The sequence below is a fragment of the Nicotiana tabacum genome, chromosome 19 (genome assembly GCF_000715075.1).
Source record: "Nicotiana tabacum cultivar K326 chromosome 19, ASM71507v2, whole genome shotgun sequence".
NCBI lineage: Eukaryota > Viridiplantae > Streptophyta > Magnoliopsida > Solanales > Solanaceae > Nicotiana > Nicotiana tabacum.
Window position 1 is genome coordinate 107,657,187 of NC_134098.1, and position 18,920 is coordinate 107,676,106.

The window sequence follows — 18,920 nt, forward strand, 5'->3', positions numbered from 1 at the left end:
GTTTTATTAAATTAATTAGTTTAATCAAACATCTGTTTTTCTTGATAAAACAATATATATTAAACATCTAAGCTCCATGTAACAAGTGCAAATCCACGACTTTTGGTTATGTACGCACATTTCCTTGAACTTATACATATGTTCTTCTTCATGTTAAAATATATATATATATATATATATATATATATATATATATATATATATATATATATATATATATATATATATATATATATTTATTATTTATTTTCCCACTACATTATTTTGAATATGGACTAACGAAGTTCAGCTCCTCTAGCTGACCACGGGAAACAACCTCCTATGCCCCAAACCAGTGCAATTAGATCCACTTCGCTAAAAAAGTTACCTGCATCGAATGTTTACATCAAACTATATCATGGTTAAGTAATTTAATGATATGAGAATGTAGAACAAGTATTCTTGATTAAGTGATAAAAATGTATGTCAAATAATAGCATATATCTACCGGTTTAAATTAAATATTTGGTGCGGGTAAATTTTTATCATATACTTATGTATCAGCATATTTGTTGGGACATCAAGGTGATAGGAGCATAATAAATAATTTATATAAATCATGTTTGAAAGCAAATCTTGAACAACAATAAATAGAATCGGTAGCTTATACTAGCCAATTTAATTTGGCAGTAACTAACTCCATTCTTTATGTGAGTCAATGACTTCAATTAGATCAAAATCCCCATAACATGAAGGCACCACTAGATGGTGTAGGTAAACTTGCTAAAATAATTGTATATATCTAGCAGTAAAAGATTTCCGTAGAGTTATAGTCCCATATATCATATTCCTTTTCTAATTTTGTCTTTAGAAAATATACTTGAATTTAAGAATATTAGATAACTTTGCTACTGCAGTAAACTCAATTCATTAATTATATAATATGATTAAATTCATTATTCAATTACACAGCAGAAGATATGTTTGTTACACAATATGGAAGCAAATGATTTCTAAAACCCAATGCATCCAGCTTGTTCGTCAAACCTTGAAAACCATCGTGTTACTGTTAGAACTAAATTTTCGAATTTCTCTTTTGTAATTTTCCCCTTTAAGTTCATAATTAAGCTTTTTTTTCCAATAAATCACCGACCCAGGCTTTCGTCTCTTGGGGTGATAGGGGGTTTGGCCTTACTCCTACCTTGTTTATTACGTAAAACAAAAAAAGTACAGAGGAGGAGGACATAATACTAAAACCACCCACAAAATAATACCTAACAAAGAAATAAAATTAGACCTAACCCAGTACATATGACAGATCCAAAGGAGTTCCACATGCTTATGATCTCATATGTGCTAAGTCCCAAAAAGATCTATACCATCTTGAAATAACGCCTAATACAATACATAGAAAGTCCTAACAATTTATCAAAGCCTCGCTTCCTACTTTCAAGAATAGTTCGAACCATAGCTATGTGGACGTGTGCTCTCAAAAATTATATATTTTCGAAAAAAGCCGTTTGAACTATTTAGGACCCGTTTTGTCATAGATTTTACCAAAATAAACTTAGGTTTTATTTGGCAAACTCATTTTTGACCATAAATTTTGCTTACATTTTGGCAAAATCCCAAATTCCAAAATCAGCTCAATACCTGATTTTGGGCCAAAATATCACTATTATATTTTTTAAAAATTGCTCCAAACTTTTGTATTTTATAAAATAGCCCACCATTTATTATTTTGTAACAATGTTGCTTCGTCTTCTCGGTCACCTGATAGTATATCATGTAGTTCATTATAAAAATAATAATTTTGTATCAAATTTATTTATGTTCAGGACTATGGTTTGCGATAATATAATAAATGTTATTGATAATGGTACTGTTGGGTATTTGTGATAGTTTTTAGAACTTATGGGTATAAGTCATGTTTCATGTTTTTTCAAAATAAATTTGGAAAATATGTTTTGAAAACTAATGTCCAAACACATTTTCATCGTCAAACCAAACTTCACCCAAATCAGATTTTTCAGAACAAATTTGGGAATCTATGGCCAAACGCTAGCTTAAACTTCCCGAAGGGTCAGGATCTACTCCAGTTATAAAAACTCCATTATTTATCAATACAGGTCTGGATTAGAGACACGTGCCCATATAAAATTTTAAAGGTCTAGATCCCTTATTCTCTATTTCTCCTAAAACTCTTTCCTCTCTCATCAAACAACATTGTAGCCTGGCTGCTCTTGCTTTCTTATTTTACAATGGCAACTTTCGTTTTTGTTCTTTTTGGGCTTTTCGAGGTGTGTACAGTCAAAACCGATTCTCAGTCATAAAGAATGGGCGAGACAATGACGTTTCAGTCGAAAGGTATCCACATGACAAGTTCGGACGAATTCCGAAGTAGGGGCGTCGAGCTTCGAGCTATAAGACCAATCAACGGCAAAACTCGATATCATTATCGAGCCCATATCCGAATCAGACTACGGGACAACACCGATCGACACAGGCCCCGAATATCGATGCCCCAAGGCAGAACCGAGCTCGAACCAAAACTGAGGGTTAGATCTAACACCAAGCTCGAGCCAGTGCAAAGCTCGCAGACAAGAGCCGTTGCAACCGCACCGAAGGAGAGAATCTTGGCGAGAATCAAGGAAGAGACAAACCATCATGGGTCCTCCACTATATGTATTATTTTATTATGTTGTTATAGATAAAGCAGTGACCCTCTACTATAAAAAGACAGATAGACTATAATAGAGGCAGTTCCTCCAAGATGCATTAAGATTTCATTGTGCTTGTTTTTCTAACTCATTTCAGTCTTCCCGTCCGTCATTCCCATTTTATAGCAAAAATACCTATATTGTCATTTTGTATCAAAGGAATTTGCATACCCTTAGAACCATATCTAAATCTAACGTTATCCGATTTTTCGGGTAAACAGTTTGGCACACACCGTGGGGCTAAGGGTAACAGTGATTGTTTGATATAAATCTACAGTACAGTCCAGCTTACAACTTCAAATCAGCAATGGCTCTACCTATCGACCTCGAAGCCGGCCTTCGAGATGAAACCAATAACTTGGCGCCCGGGGCCGGAAGGCTACCTGACGACGGCAATGAGGCTCGAATCGAAGAACCCGAAATTCGAGCCGAAGTACCATTGGATATCAATTCACAAATAGCTCTAGAAGCGAATTAGCGTTCTGAACCGGAAAGAAGCATTCAGGGCGGTGCTCGACCCATAGCCCGAGACACCTACAGCACGGGGGAAATCGGGGTCAGCTTGCATATGATTTTCGAAATGTTACAAGCCTAACAAGCGGTGATAGCTCAGTTGTAGAGCCGAACTCATATGCAAAGCGGTCCGAACTCCAATCCGCTTCTTCGAGAAGTCACCCCCAGAACGGAGCCCGTCGTAGTAAAATCAAACGAGCAGGAATCGGGGACCGCTCCTGAAATTGCTAAATTGCTCGAGGAACTCACAAAACGAGTCGAAGCCAACAACAAAAAAGTGGAAACGTATAACGCTAAGGTCGATCAAATCCCGGGGGCTCCGCCAATAATAAAAGGGCTCGATTCGAAAAAATTCATACAAAAGTCTTTTCCCTCGAGCGCGATCCCAAAACCAATCCCCAAAAAATTCCGTATGCTCTAGATTCCCAAATATAGCGGTACGACCGATCCTAATGAACACGTCACCTCCTACACATGTGCCATCAAAGGCAACGATTTGGAGAATGATGAGATCGAATCTGTGTTGTTGAAAGAGTTCGGAGAGACCCTCGCAAAGGGAGCAATGATCTGGTATCATAACTTACCACCAAATTTCATTAATTCTTTTGCCATGTTAGCAGATTCGTTCGTTAAAGCACATGCTGGTGCCATAAAGGTTGCACCAAGGAAATCAAACCTCTTCAAAGTAAAACAAAGGGGTAACGAAATGCTAAGGGAATTTGTATCCCGATTTCAAATGGAACGTATGGACTTGCCACCGGTCACAGATGATTGGGCCGTACAAGCTTTCACCCAAGGACTGAACGGACTAAGTTCGACAGCATCACGTCAGCTGAAACAAAATTTGATCGAGTACCCAGCAATAACTTGGGCAGATGTACACAACCGGTACCAATCAAAAATCAGGGTCGAAGATGATCAGTTGGGAGCTCCGTATGGGCCCGTACGTCAGAACCACAATAAATCAGAGGGAAATCAACAGAGAACAAAGGTCGAACAGAGACCGATACCAACCGTACGACACAGATCGGATGAACAACGGTTCGGCACGTGATACGGTTCAGAACAACCGAAGGACTGATCGGGGGAAAAGTTCTCGGGGACTTATGAGCAAGAGCGGCTTTGATAAATATGCCGATCCTATAGAAGTCTCTCGATTATCGGAGTATAACTTCAACATTGATACATCCGCCATCGTATCGGACATCAGACGCATCAAAGACACCAGATGGCCTCGACCCATGCAGACCGATCCTGCCCAAAGGAATCCCAATCAAATGTGTGAATATCATGGCACCCATGGCCACAGAACGGAAGATTGCAGGCAATTGAGAGAGGAAGTGGCTTGCTTATTTAACAAAGGACACCTTCGAAAATTTCTGAGTGATAGGGCGAAGAACCATTTTAGGAACAAGGAACTCGGCAAGCAAAACGAGCCAGAAGAACCGCAACACGTCATTCACATGATCATCGGCGGCGTCGATGCCCCTCAGGGACCAATGCTTAAACACACTAAAACATCGATTGTGAGGGAAAAGCGATCTCGAACTCAAGATTATGGACCCATAGGGACTTTGTCCTTCAGTGATGAAGATACATAGGGAATCATCCAACCCCATAACGATGCACTGGTAATATCCGTACTCATGAATAAAACTAAGATTAAGCGTGTGTTAATTGATCTAGGTAGCTCGGCCAATATCATCAGATCGAGGGTCGTAAAACAGCTCGGCCTGCAAGATCAGGTTGTAGCCGCAACTCTGGTTCTAAACGGATTCAATATGGCATGTGAAACCACTAAAGGCGAGATTACCCTACCGATAAACTTGGCCGGAACCATCCAGGAAACAAAGTTTTACGTGATTGAAGGTGATATGAGATATAACGCCCTTTTTGGAAGGCCGTGGATCCACAACATGAGAGCCGTTCCCTCGACCCTACACCAGGTCCTCAAATTCCCAACATCGGGAGGTGTCAAAATAGTGTACGGAGAACAACTGGCCGCAAAGGAAATGTTCTCCGTCGAAGAAGCAAAATCAATTTCCTCGTCTTCGCCGATAAAAGGATCAAGTTCAGAAGGAGACACAATCGGAGAGCAGAGCGCCAAATAGCAATCACAGAAATCGGCTTCGACCCAGCTAGGTAAGCAGAACATTGAAGAAGATGATGATGATCGATGGATCCCTCCGATCCTTCGTAACCCCCGATGATTTCGATGCCACCAAATCAACAATTGAGGAACTGGAGCAAATCATACTGATCGAACACTGGCCCGAACGAAAGGTATACCTGGGAACGGGTTTGAGCCCCGAACTCAGGAAGAAACTAATTCAATTTCTTATCAATAACATCGACTGTTTTGCCTGGTCCCATCTAGATATAACAGGGATCCCGCCGGACATAACGATGCACCAGCTAAGCTTGAACCCTAAGTTCAGACCGGAGAAGCAAAAAAGAAGGCCCCAGTCCGAGGAAAAGCACACATTCATAAAGGACGAGGTAACCAAACTTCTCAAGATAGGGTCCATTCGGGAGGTAAAATACCCTGAATGGTTAACCAATGTGGTTGTCATACCTAAAAAAGGGAACAAACTTAGAATGTGTGTGGACTATAAGGATTTGAACAAAGCGTGCCTCAAAGATTCCTTTCCACTGCCCAACATCGATCGCATGATCGATGCCATGGTCGGCCACGAGATCCTCACCTTTCTCGACATTTATTCCGAATATAATCAAATTCAGATGAACCCGGACGAGCGGGAAAAGACTTCGTTTGTGACCCGATATGAAACATATTATTATAACGTAATGCCCTTCGGGCTAAAAAATGCGGGAGCTACTTGTCAATGCCTAGTAAACAGAATGTTCGAAGAACAAATAGGTAAAACAATGGAAGTCTATATTGATGACATGCTAGTTAAGTCCATGCGCGCAGAGGACCATTTGGCCCATTTGCAGGAAACGTTCGAGATTTTGAGGAAATACAACATGAAGCTCAACTCCGAAAAATGTGCTTTCAGGGTCGGTTCGGGCAAGTTTCTCGGCTTCATGGTATCAAATCGAGGAATCGAGATCAACCCCAACAAAATCAAGGCCATCGAAGACACCACCATCGTGGACAGCGTGAAAGTTGTACAAAGGTTAACGGGAAGAATTGCAGCCTTAGGCCGGTTCATTTCAAGATCATCATATCGAAGTCACAAATTTTTTTCCCTACTCAAAAAGAAGATCGACTTTGCCTGGACACCGGAATGCCAACAAGCGTTACAAGAATTGAAACGATATCTATCGAGCCCACCACTGCCTCACACTCCAAAAACCGACGAAAAACTATACTTGTACTTGGCGGTATCGGATGTCACCGTAAACAGTGTCCTAGTTCGAGAAGAGCAAGGTATGTAATTTCCCGTTTATTACGTAAGTCGGACCTTACGAGAAGCGAAAACTAGGTATCCGCACTTAGAAAAATTGGCACTTGCGCTGGTAAGCGAATCTAAAAAGTTAAGGTCGTACTTTCAATGTCACCCCATAAGCGTATTAACCACCTGCCCACTCTGTAATATTTTACATAGGCCCGAACTATCAGGTCGATTGGCCAAATGGGCCATCAAACTCAGTGGGTACAATATAGAATATCAACCCCGTACAGCCATCAAGTCTCAAATTTTAGCAGACTTCGTGGCCGACTTCATGCCAACCCTCATACCCGAAGTCAAAAAGGAACTCCTTTTGAAATCAGGTATATCATCCGGGGTATGGATCTTTTTTATGGACGGTGCTTCGAATATAAAGGGGTCCGGGTTAGGCATAGTTTTGAAACCTCCCACGGGTAACATTATTAGGCAAGCTATTAAAACTATTAGGTTAACTAATCACGAGGCCGAGTATGAAGCCATGTTTGCAGGTCTCGAACTAGCTAGAAACTTGGGAGCAGAAGTCATTGAGGCGCATTGTGACTCTTTGCTGGTGGTGAGTCAAGTAAACAAAACCTTCGAAGTTTGAGAAGGTAGGATGCAAAGGTATTTGGACAAACTACTTATCACTTTACACCATTTCAAATAATGGACCCTACGGCATGTTCCACGAGAACAGAATAATGAGGTCGATGCTCTTGCAAATTTGGGATCATCGGTCGAGGTAGATAATTTGAGCTCGGGGACTGTCGTTCAACTTTCAAGATCAGTAATCGAAGATGGGCATGCCGAAATAAATTCTACTAGCTTAACCTGGGATTGGAGAAACAAGTATATTGAATAGTTAAAAAATGGAAAGCTCCCTTCAGACCCTAAAGATTCCAGGGCCCTACGGACTAAAGCTGCTCGATTTACGTTGGCTGCGGACGGAACACTATATCGAAGAACATTCGATGGACCGATGGCGGTATACGTGGGTCCGGGAGATACCAATTACATCCTCCGGAAAGTACACGAGGGCACTTGTGGCAATCACTCCGATGCCGATACATTAGTTCGAAAAGTGATCAGAGTGGGGTATTATTGGATCGATATGGGCAAAGATGCGAAAGAATTTGTTCGTAAATGTGATAAATGTCAAAGGTTTGCGCCAATGATCCATCAACCCGGAGAGCAACTTCACTCGGTCCTATCCTCATGGCCATTCATGAAATGGGGAATGGACATTGTCGGCCCTCTGCCATCGACCCCAGGTAAAGCCAAATTTATTTTATTTATGACTGACTATTTTTCTAAATGGGTTGAAGCGCAGGCGTTCGAGAAAATAAGAGAGAAAGAAGTTATAGACTTTATTTGGGATCATATCATATGCCGATTCGGGATACCCACCGAAATAGTATGCGACAATGGGAAGCAATTCGTTGGCAGCAAAATCACAAAATTCTTCGAAGATCACAAAATAAGAAGGATATTATCAACACCATACCACCCCAGTGGGAACGGTCAGGCCGAATCAATGAACAAGACTATTCTTCAAAACCTGAAGAAGAGATTGAACGACGCGAAGGGAAAATGGAGAGAAATCTTGCCTGAAGTCCTTTGGGCATACCGAACAACATCAAAATCCAGTACGGGGGCGACCCCATTCTCCTTAGTATATGGTTCCGAAGCATTGATACCAGTCGAAGTCGGTGAACCTAGTCCCAGATTTCGATTCATGATGGAAGAATCAAATAACGAGGCTACGAACACCAGCCTTGAATTATCGGACGAAGGACGGGAAGCTGCCCTCATCCGATTGGCCGCCCAAAAGCAACGAATCGAAAGGTATTATAATCGAAGAATTAAACTTCGCCATTTCAAGCCCGGGGACTTAGTGTTAAGAAAAGTCACCATTAATACTCGGAATCCAAACAAAGGAAAATTAGGACCAAATTGGGAAGGACCATACCAGGTGCTCGAGAACGTTGGAAAAGGCTCATACAGGCTCGGCATCATAAAGGGCAAACAGCTATCAAGTAGTTGGAATATATCACATCTAAAATAGTACTACTACTGAGGTACGACCTTTCCATATTCATCTAACTGACCCATGCAGAAGTCCGAACAAGAGCTAAAGAAGATCTTTCGCTTAAAAGCACGTGTTGCACTCTTTTTCCCTTAGACCGGTTTTCTCCCAAATGGGTTTTTCGGCAAGGTTTTTTAATGAGGCAACCATCGATCGTGCTGCACTTTTAACAATATCTGAGGCCTCTTTCCAACCGACCTCGAATACCGGGGGGGCATCAGGGCCCCCAAATACATCGAGTTCAGATGCAAGAAAGTCATCTCACAATAATAGGGTTCCAACAGAAAAAATTATAAGAGCCAAATGGTCAAAATGAACCATGCTCATATATATTGGCCCAAACATAAACACATGTGCAATGACTTGAGATTTATTGTGCAACCAGAATTAAGATTCACTCAACTATTAAGCCTACGGGCTACTTTCATTCCGAGTTCGAAATGATCACTCGAATATTAAGCCTACGAGCTACTGTTATCTCGAGTTCGATACACTCACTCGACCATTGCGCCTACGGGCCACGTTATCTCAAGTTTGAAACACTCACTCGACCATTGCACCTACGGGCCACGTTATCTCGAGTTCGAAACACTCACTCGACCATTGCGCCTACGGGCCACATTATCTCGAGTTCTTCACTTGACTATTAAGCCTGCGGGCCACATTATCTCGAGTTCGAAATATTCACTTGACTATTAAGCCTACGGGCTACTATTATTCTGAGTTCGAGCAAGCACTCACTCGACCATTATGCCTACGGGCTATGATATTCCGAGTTCGGAAATGATCACTCGAATATTAAGCCTACGGGCTACCTTTATCTCGAGTTCAAAACATTCACTCGACTACTAAGCCTACGGGCCACATTATCTCGAGTTCGAAACATTCACTTGACTATTAAGCCTATGGGCTACTGTTATTCCGAGTTCGAGCAAGCACTCACTCGACCATTACGCCTACGGGCGTTCGACTATTAAGCCCTACGGGCTACCTTTATCTCAAGTTCGAAAAACTCACTCGACCATTGTGCCTATGGGCCACATTATCTCGAGTTCGAAACATTCACTCGACTATTAAGCCTACGGGCTACTATTATTTCGAGTTCGAGCAAGCACTCACTCTATCTCTAAGCCTACGGGCTACTTACAATCCGAGTTCGAAATAATCACTCGAATATTAAGCCTACGGGCTACCTTTATCTCGAGTTCGAAACACTCACTCGACCATTGCGCCTACGGGCCACATTATCTCGAGTTCGAAACATTCACTCGACTATTAAGCCTACGGGCTACTGTTATTCCGAGTTTGAGCAAGCACTCACTCGACCATTACGCCTACGGGCTACAATATTTCAAGTTCAAAACATTCACTCAATGGCTAATAAGCTACTTTTACCCTTGAGTTTACATTAACTCAACCATTACATTACACCTACGGATTATGTTCCTTCAAAGTTTGAATCATCGACTCAACAAGCAAACCCAGGGGCTACAAATCTGATCAATCGGAGAAACTACAAGGCCAACATTCAATTAAAAATCTTCACAAAAACAAGTCGACCTGATTACACATGTATTTATAAAATTTGCCTACGTGATTAATTTACAAACATGAAGAATTAGAAACTAAGCTTCCTGGTTGAGCTCTTCCCCGTCCTCAAATCCGCTTTTGCTACCATCACCACCATCATCATCAGAAGCCAAGGCTTCAGCTTCCGCTTCGAGCTCTTTTACCTTTTTACCTCTTCGGTAAGGTCGAAACCTCGAGCGTGTATCTCCTCGAGGGTCTCCCTCCGAGACCTACACTTAGCGAGTTTGGCAACCCAATGAGCTCGAGTATCGGCAGTCTTCGCCGCTTCCCGGGCCTCCATCTGAGCAGCCTCAGCATCAGCCCGATAAACAGCAATGGACTTATCCGCCAAGACTTTCGATGACTCAACCTCCGCCTTAGCCTCATCAAGTCGTGTTTCAAGCTCCTCGATCTTCTTAGCTTGAACCGACCCCTTTTTCTTGACACTTAGAAGTTGAACGTCGGCCGATAATAATTTTGTTAAGATGGTTTCTTTTTCCGCTGCCAGGCGGTCGAGGGTCTCCTTCCACCGATTGCATTCAGCTCGGATTTGATCGACTTCTTCTCGAAGTAACCTGATCTTTTCGATCTTTTTCTACAACTGAGACAACAAAGGGTTAACTTCCACGGTTGAGTCAGACCCATACTTTAACAGAACGAGGCTCACCTACTTATCGAGCTCGACCCCTTCTTCACGGACCTTAACCAAATCCGCTTGGAGGTCTTTTATAGCCTCGTCCTTTTGGCTGCAAAGAAGCCGCAGGGCATCTCTCTCACCTGAGACCTTCCGGAGCTCGGCCTCACACTGGCTAAGATCGACTCGAAACCTACTAATGGCCTGCATAGTAAGAAACACGAATCAAGTATGGAAAAGAATAAAGAAACCAAGTATGGAAGAATCATTATCCGAGTAATGAAACGTTGAGCCTCCTCTAATAAAAAAGAAGCATCACCGATATCGGAACCATCGTCGACTCCAGTAAAACAATACCTAAAAGGATCCCCTGCACCAGAGCCTGTGCCGATATCGGGAGTCTTCAACTCTCGAGCTTCCTTCAACGCCTCCTCAGAAAAAGATAGAAGAGAAGGAGAATGACCCATTGTCATAGCCCCGAGAAAATCACTCGGAGTACTCCGGTCGAGACTCAGGTCTTCGAAAACAACCCCGGCAGGCACAACCGCCATCGGCTCGGGAGCTCTGGCAACCTCGATGGCCTCCGTAGATTGGACTACCAAAGCCGAGGAGCTATTTTCTTCTTCTTCTTCTTCTCTCAATCGTTGGACCGAGTCAATCAAAAGGGCAATTGTTTTTCTCCTCACCCTTCGAGTTTTGGGCTTGGGGTCCTCTGACCGAGAGGAAGCTCTTCACTTCTTATCTTCCCCCTGTTTAGGGACTAGGGACTTCTTTCCTTCTTCACCGCTCCAAGGCCTCAAAGCGGCATCCCTGCTTACTCCTGCACAAAAGGAAATCGGTAACGAATAAGAATGGAAAGAATACTTCGAAGGAAACAAGAAGCAAACCTCACCATGGTTCTTGGACTCCCATCTGCCTTTTGCCAAATCACGCCAAGCGCGCTCGGCGTAAGAGGAGGTCGAGGCTAACTTCCGAACTCAGTCCTCGAGGTCAGGCACCACTTGTAGAATCCAAGGGGCAGCTGAACATCAGGGAAGGATATCAGAAAAAATTGAAAAAGGACACGAAAAGTGAACAAAAATCACTTACGGTCAAAATTCCACTCTTCAGGGAACGACATCTTCTCCTCCAGAATGAGATCACGGGTCCTCACTCGAATATAATGACCCATCCAACCCTGATCCTTGTCTTCATCGATGCTCGACATCAAAGCCTTCAATGCCCGATGATAAAGTCTGATTAGTCCTCAAAAGATCTGAGGCCGATACAGCTGTATGAGGTGGTTCAGTAAAAAAATCCAACCCCCCGGCTTTGATAAAGAAGAAGCGCAATAAGATCACTATACGCCATAAAGAGGGATGAATTTGGCCAAGGGTGACTTGATACCTTTTGCAGAAATCAATAATCACCGGGTCGACGGGTCCCAGTGTGAAGGAATAAGTATAAACACTTAAAAAACCCTCCACGTAAGTGGTAACACTCTCGTCAGAAGATGGAATTTGCAACACCACCTCGAAACCCCAGTTGCAGTCTTTTCTGACGGCCTCGAGGTGATCCTCCGTTATAGAGAACGTATACATCGATACACGTTTACATCGACCCGGAACGGAGGAAGGATTCTCCACCTTAAAATCGATCTTCAAAGTGCACGGGCCAGGAACATAGTCATGAACTGACGGCTCCACCGGTGCCTTATCATCAGACGGCCATGAGGAAGAAGCTTTCTCCTTCTAAGGTACGGTTTTGGAAGATTTCGCCATTGATATAAAAGGAAAGAGTTCAAAGGAAGGTGAAGAAATAGACAGCACTAAAATTCTGGTATGGGCGGCCCCGTAGCAGCGAAATAGAGAGGATAAATAAGAAAGTTTGGAAGAAGAGAAGGCGCAAAAGTGATAAAGGTTGCATGGAAAGACTATTTATAGACTAAGGCATGACAGTTCAGTATCAGCGATGGCCGACCACCGTCTGATACACATTAAATGCTTCGGTAAAATTGAGCCGATGGGACAGCTATCACATACGTCAAGATCAGGTTCGATAGAAATGTCAGCATAAATTTGATCGAGCCACAGGGAAATAATATCGTTCCTCGCCACATCCTTTTCGAGAAACGAGGGGACTATCTGTGTACGGTCAAAACCGATTCTCAGTCATAAAGACCGGTCGAGACAATGACGTTTCAATCGAAGGGTATCCACATGACAAGCTCGGATGAATTCTGAAGTAGGGGCGTCGAGCTTCGAGCTATAAGACCAATCAACGGCAAAACTCGATATCATTATCGAGCCCGTGTTCGAATCGGACAACGGGGAAACACCGATCGACAAAGACCCCGAATATCGATGCCCCAAGGCAGAACCGAGCTCGAACCAAGACTGAGGGTTCGATCTAACACCGAGCTCGAGCGAGTGCCAAGCTCGCAGACAAGAGCCGTTGCAACCGCACCGAGGGAGAGAACCTTGGCAAGAATCAAGGAAGAGACAAACCATCATGGGTCCTCCACTATATGTATTATTTTATTATGTTATTATAGATAAAGCAGTGACCCTCTACTATAAAAAGACGGATAGACTGTAATAGAGGCAGTTCCTCCAAGATACATTAAGATTTCATTGTGCGTGTTTTTCTAACTCATTTCAGTCTTCCCGTCCATCATTCCCATTTTATAGCAAAAATACTTGTATTGTCATTTTGTATCAAAGGAATTTGCATACCCTTAGAACCATATCTAAATTTAACGTTATCCGATTTTTCGGATAAACACGAGGAGCAGTTTGTTGAATTACACAATTGTATCATTCTCCTCGTTGTACCAATTCTATCATAACGTACGTAGAGATTTTCAATTCCTATATTATTTCCATCAAAAAATCTCATAAATGTCTCATACTGCTATGGAGCAGTCAATTACAGATAGAAGACAAGATGTGTTCCTTTTTGCTACACTACCCATAATTGAAATGTCTTTCAATTTTAATTTTAGTTTTGCGTTCCACAAAGCTGGGTTACCCATCTCAAAAGCGGCAGCCCAAATAAAGTGAATTGTAATTTTCTAATAATTTTGAGATTTGAATTTGGAGTAAAAGAAAAATCTGTGGGAGAAGCTTTTCGTCACTCATTTGAAACATGGGGCTTCACGAGCGCAAAACACACACTTAAATTGTGTTTGCTAGTCAAAGATAGTGTAATATAATATCGTATCCAGGGAGATTGGATTTAAACAGTATTATCGTAGTTTGTAGCTAGATTGTTATTCAGGAGGATCAACAGTTGAGGTTTATATAATTAATAATCTAAAATCTACAGCTATTGACTAATGACAATCGCAACAAGAGTAAGAAAGGGGGTTATCAATGGGAGAAAATATGGGTTGATAGGATAGGTGCAAGATAATTGTTCGGGATCTAACTCTAGATAATTCACTTCTAATGTTCAAGTGAGTCTCTCGAATTCACTTAATTATCAGTACAAATGTTTAGTAGAAACTCCTCTCTCGATTAAGTCTCAACCTCACAATATGAACTAATTTAAGCTCGGTGAAGATATGCAAGAATTCGTAATGAATTGGTCATTAGGAGAACCTCTTTCGATTATCCTCCTAACTAGGTTTAATCAAGCATTCAACTAGCCTCTCTCGATTACTTAGAAGAATCTATAAACTCAACCAACAATATAGTGCAAATATATTACAAGTTATGCCTCTTTCGATTACAAGAACAAGTGAACATAGATGCAACAATTAAATCTTTCAAAAACGATTCAAATTCCTAAAAATAGAGTTATAATCTACAAATAACCATCAATACACCGAATCCATCAAAACCCAAAAGGTTCTACTCCATAGACATAGAGAAGTTTTTCACAAATGAAATAAAAGTAGAAGAAAACATAAATATAATCCAAACTTGGATCTTGAGTAAGGAAGGAATAATGAAATCCTTGTGCTTGTGTTCTTCAAACTCCTCCTTAGCCTCCTTGGCCTCCCTAGGTCGAAATCTGTCCAAAAGTCCTTCTAAAATGGTATTTTCGGGTATTTAGTCAGACCCCAAAACAAAAACGGATGAAACTACCCTTTTCTTAGCGAAATATGACTCTTCCCGGATAGGACATGTGTGGTCGTGCACCTGGGGATATGGTCGCGCACTTGGTCGCGCATTTTGCACACCGTTTTGCCTCAAGTGCGCGCCCAATGCGCGATCGCGCACTTGGTCACGCACTTGGTCGCGCACCTGGGTGGTATCAGTTGGGAATTTGGGAAAGTGTAAAACATGAAAGTTGTAGCCCTTTTAAATAGCTTTCCAACGATATATTGTGGAACCCAAACAGATTTATGAGCTACATGTTATATGTATTTTACTGGACAATACGAAGTATGCGTGCTCGATTCTTTGTTGCGTTCTTAAAGTGCACTATCATCCGTTTATCCCCGAATACGATCCCAACTTAATCCTTGGGCTTTTTACTCAGACTTCAAAGCTCCAAAATAGCGTTAATTCATTCCACAACATCTACATAGATCGAAAACACTCCCATAAGGCATAAAACACACAATTAGTGCAAAACACTAGCGATTAAAGCTTCAACTCAATTAAAGTGCAGTAAATTAGAGTGCAATAAACGACTAAAACACAAGATTATAGCCTACCATCAACACCCCACACTTAAACCAGTGCTCGTCCTCGAGCAATCAAACCACACTTTATATAGATACGACCTTTTTAAACATCTCCCCTAACTTATTACACCAAGAATATTTAAAATAAACTAAGCACAATAGTGTAATATTTTCACCTTAAGAATCGACTCACAGTACCATGCATTATTCACAACTTACTCATTTACTCTAACATAGAGGTCCACGACATTACCTTTCCTTCATGAATCAAGTGCCCTCACACAAACAATCGAGAGTAGTTCCACACAGAATAGACATCAAGAACAACTAGGAACTCAAGATAAAAAGAATTCACTCACTCTCGGAAAAACATTCATATGCCACAAAAGATGAACCATAGGCTTGCCCATAGTGTATTAATCAACTAATCGAGCTCATTCAGTCAAGGATTAAGTAGGACTTTAATTGTTTGTAATGTAGAATGCGGGACGGGTATGATATATTTAGATAAGAGTAACTACATCTCCCTAAGCACTTTTAATACATATACTTAACATTTAATTCCCACACTTATGTCAAACTATAACTCCACCTTCACATCTATATATGTCGACTCCCAACTTCTTTAAACACAAATACATCAAGAGTTACCACTATCAATGAATATAAACTATTTGTTTTTATTCATTTTCTTTTTCGATTCTAGTGGCTCATACTTTTTCACAACAGTGCACCTTTCCCCTTATTTCAATAGTTCCACTCAAAAGCCAAACTAACCACCTCATACTTCAACTTTCACAAAGTTCATACAAATTTCAAGTGCTCACGAGAGGTAAATAGTTCAAATAAATGGTCAATTCAAACAAAAAGGGTAAGATTTGTAATGTAGTTACCAAAGAAACAGGATTGCAGGATCAACAGGGTTAACTACAATACATAACAATTTTGGTGGTTAAAATATATAGTTGGCTCAACAAAGAAACGCCTATATCACTTCTAAGACTGAACAAATCTACTATTTCGCTTTACAAACACACGGGGCTAATTCTAGACATCAAATACAATGCACAGATTACACAAAATCTCACACACACATGGCACAAAACTCACTCAGGATCGGACTCATCAAGACACTCTAATCAAAGTAGTTAAGCAAAGATAAGATCATACAATTTAAATTGCTTATACAAGAGTCAAAAACTGAGTCTAAGCGTCACAACTAAAGCACTTATTATTCTCAAGGCATAATAAAGTCAAAAGATATTGCTTTCATTAAAAATCATAGCACAAGATCTCCTACTCCAAAAACAAAATAAAATTAACTACACCCGATTCAACCAAAACCCTTGAAAAAAAATCGCGGCACCAAGAAAAACCAAGGGGAAATTATTATACTACCTAAAGAAAATTATTTTATTTTTTTCGACTTTAAAAATTTCAATCGAATGAAATGAAAATACACACAAGAAACGAAAACAACAGTTAATTACATATTTACATCCCCACCCCACACTTTAAATTGTGGCATGTCCCCATGACACATACAAATAAAAAGCAAGAGGTAAAGAAAAATCCCATGAACTTTTTTCGTTTCAGAAAACTTGTGAACTCCATCCCTAATTTTGAATTTATTTTTTATTTTCGCTCTTTGGGATTCTTTATGGTGCTTATCAGGCTAAAGTCCTTTAGGAATTTTTGAAAGATCCGCTCTTTTCCTTCTTTCTTGGCCTCATTTTGAGCGGCGGATTGTTCTTGTAGGATTATCCTCAACTTGTTTCTGCATTCATTCACAAGATCAAGCCATGCATATTCCTGTAAATCTCCAAAAATAAAATCTACATGATCAAGGTTTGAATAAGAAAACGAAAAAGAAGGGTCATGTGAGTACTCCTCTAGTAAGTCCAAAACCATTTGTTCCTCATTCTCTTCTACTAAAAGTTGTAATTGTGGATAGGTGGATGGGGGTTTGAACTCTTCTTGTATTGCTTCATAATCAACCAAAACCTCATTTTCAATCATTTCAGTTGAAACAGAGTTCTCTTGTAGAGTGGAAAACTCTCTCTGTAGATGTTCATCATCTCGGGTAGGCTCATTTTCATACGGTATCTCTTCCATATATTCACCATCATAATACAACGAGCTAAGTCTATTCACTAATTGATTCATTTACATTGTTAGGTTGTTAGTGGCTTCGTCATCGTGTGTAAATCTCTCTTCCACCTTATTTATGAACTTATACATAAGCTCTTCTAAACTAACATTCTCCACTTGAGGTGGTTGTCTCACTTCGCTTTGGTCCAATTATTAATGCTCCAATATTTATCAATACATGTCTCGACTGGAGCCACGTACTCCTATGAAATTTTAAAGGCTTAGATCTCTTAATTTCCTCTACCTGTCTCTTAAAACTTCATTTTTCTTCCTAATGGAAGGTAAATACAGAGCACTGATGGTAGGCTATAATCTTGTATTTTAGTCGCTTATTGCACTCTAATTTAATGCACTTTAATTGAGTTTGAGCTTTAATCGCTAGTGTTTTGCACTAATTGTGTGTTTTATGCCTTGTAGGAGTGATTCCGATCTATGTAGATGTTGTGGAATGAATTCATGCTATTTTGGAGCTTTGAAGTCTGAGTAAAAGCCCAAGGATTAAATTGGGATCGTGTTCGTGGATCAACGGATGATAGTGCACTTTAAGAATGCAATGAAGAATCGAGTAGGCATACTACACATTGTCTAGTAAAATACACATAAATTTTAGCTCATAAATCCGTTTGGGCTCCACAGTATATCGTTGGAAAGCTATTTAAAAGATCTACAACATTCATGTTTTACACTTTCCCAAATTCCCAACTGATACTACCCGGATGTGCGACCAAGTACGCGATCGCGCACTGGGCGCGCACTTGAGGTGATAGATTTTAGCCTATCATCAGGGCTCCTTATTTACCTTCCATTTGGAAGAAAAAATAAATTTTAAGAGACGGGTAGAGGAATTTAAGAGATCTAAGTGGGCATTTGGACATAAGAATTGTAAAATTCCAAAACGTGGTGAAAAAAAATTTTCGAGTGAAAATGGTATTTGAAATTTAGAGTTGTGTTTGGACATGAATATAATTTTGGGTTGTTTTTGAAGTTTTGTGAGTGATTTGAGTGAAAATTTTGAAAAACAGCTTTTTGAAGTTTTTTAAATTTTCAAAAATTTTCAAAATGTATCTTCAAGTGAAAATTGAAAATTTTATAAACAAACGTTAATTTCGAAAAAAAGTGAAAATATTTTGAAAAAAAAAGAAAATTTTCTTAAGTGGAAACGGGCTCTAAGCCTTTAAAATTTCATAGGAATACATGGTCCAGACATGTATTGATAAATATTGGACCATTTATAATTGGACCAGATCCTAACCCCTTC